Raw genomic sequence first — 2,926 nt, 5'->3', positions numbered from 1 at the left:
CAGACCCTCTCTTGCCCCACCTGTCTGGCATGGCACCCAGAACACATGCCAGGAAACTGGCAGGAGGTAGAAGAGGACTGGTTGGTCTTGACCCTTTTCTTCTCTATCCCCCACAAATAAAGGGTTAGTCTGGGTCCCAAGCCCCTGGTAGAATAAGCATACAGCTACAGGTCCAGCAGAACGGAAGAGGACAGGGTCCCTAAGTTTAGTTTACTAACCAATTAAAAAAAAAAAAAAAAAGGTGGTCACACTTGGAAGCCCAGAGCAGCAAAATTCCTGACTGACTTATGAACCTAGTACATCAAGGACATGGGGATGATTTAGGGAGAGTGTCTGAGATGCCTGTGGCTGACTTAGTAGAGGGGTGTGTGGTTAGATTAGGGGGCTGGGGACGCCTTGAAATTCCAGAACTAAGTACAGATGATAATGCCTCTCAGGAGACAACCCGGAAGCTGATAGGACAGATGGCTTTTGCCCATACCGGCCTCTGCCCCACTAAGGGATGGTAGCCAGGGCCCACCATTGTATTTGTGCATAGACTCTTCTGGGTCCTCTTCTCTGCGCCTGACACTTAAAAGGTGCTAAAATAATCTTTGCTGAATGAATGGATCCTCTATATCTTTTACTTTGCTTTCATTTTTGGAATTGTGGCACTACTCTCTGACAGTGGACAGGAAAGTCAGAGAAGGAGAATGAGTTCCAGGACACCAGCGTTCAGCCAAGTCAGGCAGATGGGTGAAGCAGGAAGGTATCAGAGACTTGGGTGCTCCTGTCTTGGAATGGGGTATCTAGGGAGCACATGGGAAGGGATTGTAGCTCCTGGAGCCTTCTTTATCTGAGGCGAAGAGAAGCTCTGCTTTAGCCTTCTTTGCAGGGCACTGTTGGATTAATGGTTTACTTTCTACAGGAGAAGAAATGTTAGGTTAAATTTTGAACCATCAAAGAGTTTTTGTGACCCTGTGTCCCACCCCTAGGGCCAGGAGATTTGGAGGAGAGCCAGTACAACATGTCATTTGGCCTCTCCTTTCCTCCTCAGCCTTTATTATCTGATTCTCCTGGGTCTTCTCCAATATTGGCCACCTCGCTAGATTTAGGATCCCAGAGCCAGACTCAAAGCTTCTCAGGCTGCGAAAGGGCCAGCCAGCATTGCCTCCAAGCAACAGCACCTGGCTGTTTGGTTGCTGTCAGCAGTTCCTCCCCCATGTTCAGTGTTCGCTGGCAGCAAACATAACCAGAGACCTGCCTGTGCCCCATCACCTCATTCAGGGGTCTAAGCTAACACAGGGAGCAGAAAGGATACACTGAACTTCTTTGGGACCCCTATCTCATTTCTTTTGGAAGCTGCTTCGTTTCTTTGGCTGGGGTCAGGGAGGTAGGAATAAGGTGGGTAAAAATAATGTTGCCAGATTTCTTTCAAAGCTAGCCACTTGGCCTGGTGTGGTGACTCATGCCTGTAATCCCAGCACTTTGGGAGGCTGAAGTGGGTAGATCACCTGAAGTAAGGAGTTCAAGACCAGCCTGGGCAATATTGTGAAACCCCCATCTCTACAAAAATACAAAAATTAGCCAGGCACAATGGCGGGTGCCTGTAATGTCAGCTACTTGGGAAGCTGAGGTGGGAGAATTGCTTGAACCTAGGAGGCGGAGGTTGCAGTGAGCCGAGATCGCGCCATTGCACTCCAGCCTGCCTGGTGACAGAGCAAGACTATCTCAAAAAAAAAAAAAAAAAAAAAAAAGGAAAAAAAAAGCTAGCCACTTGATAGGCTGGGCACAGTGGCTCAGGTCTGTAATTTCATCTCAGCACTTTGGGAGGCCAAGATGGGTGGATCACTTGAGGTCAGGAGTTCAAGACCACCCTGGTCAACATGGTGAAACACTGTCTCTACTAAAATTACAAAAATTAGCCGGGCGTGGTGGTGCACGCCTGTAATCCCAGCTACTCAGGAGGCTGAGGCAGGAGAATCACTTGAACCTGGGAGGCAGAGGTTGCAGTGAGCCGAGATCGTGCCACTACACTCTAGCCTGAGCAACAGAGCGAGGCCGTGTCTCAGAAAAAAAAAAAAAAAGCTAGCCACTTGCTTTCTTTGAGAGCTTGTTTTCTGGTTTCAGAAAAGAATTCAGGCTCCATAATGTGATGGATCAGCTTTGAAAACTCATCTCCGCCTCCTATCAGCTCTGTGACCCCCAGCCAGTTACTTAAGCTCTCTATGCAGCCTGTTTCTTCATATGTAAAATAGGGATAATAATGTCTGTTTCAAGAAATATTTGTGAGGATGGCACAAAATGGATGTTGGCACTCATTATCTCTCTCTATATAGGCCTCAGATGACATTTAGGAAGTAGGTATGTTGGCTGGGTGTAGTGGCTCAACACAGTGAAACTCCCTCTCTACTAAAAATGCAAAACTTAGCTGGGTGTGGTGGTGGGTGCCTGTAATCCCAGCTACTTGGGAGGCTGAGGCAGGAGAATCGCCTGAACCCAGGAGGCGGAGGTTGCAGTGAGCCGAGATCGCACCATTGCACTCCAGCCTGGGAGACAGAGCAAGACTCCGTCTCAAAAAAAAAAAGGAAGTAGTTATATTGAGGTCTCAATGTCTCAATGTCCCTTCTTCCCCAAAGCTTGTAGCCGAATGCCTGGTGTGCAGTGATCCTTTCATGTCCCTCTTTTATCTCTTTTCTCCTTTCTCCTCCTTCCTGAGATTTTGAGACCCGGTTGCTCTAGATTAGGAGTTGGCAAAGTTTTTCTGTAAAGATCCAGTTAACAAATATTTTAGGCCAGGCGTGGTAGCACATGACTGTAATCCCAGCACTTTGGGAGGCCAAGGTGGGCATATCGCTTGAGCTCAGGAGTTCAAGACCAGCCTGGGCAACATAGCAAGACCTTGTTTCTACAAAAATTACAAATATTATCCCGGTGTGGTGTGGTG

General features: G+C 47.8%; 1 long non-coding RNA gene across 1 annotated transcript in view; it reads right to left on the bottom strand.

The window, feature by feature from the left end:
* Positions 1-618: 618 nt before the first annotated feature.
* LOC105548627 overlaps positions 619-2,926 on the bottom strand; it is a 15,926-nt gene continuing 13,618 nt past the window's right edge. The window contains exon 2 of the long non-coding RNA XR_001007419.1: positions 619-901. This is a non-coding gene — a long non-coding RNA (uncharacterized LOC105548627). The remainder of the gene's footprint in view (positions 902-2,926) is intronic.

This window comes from Mandrillus leucophaeus, unplaced genomic scaffold (genome assembly GCF_000951045.1).
Source record: "Mandrillus leucophaeus isolate KB7577 unplaced genomic scaffold, Mleu.le_1.0 Scaffold418, whole genome shotgun sequence".
NCBI lineage: Eukaryota > Metazoa > Chordata > Mammalia > Primates > Cercopithecidae > Mandrillus > Mandrillus leucophaeus.
The sequence above is the reverse complement of the archived record's forward strand: the minus strand, read 5'-3'. Positions and strand labels throughout refer to the sequence as shown.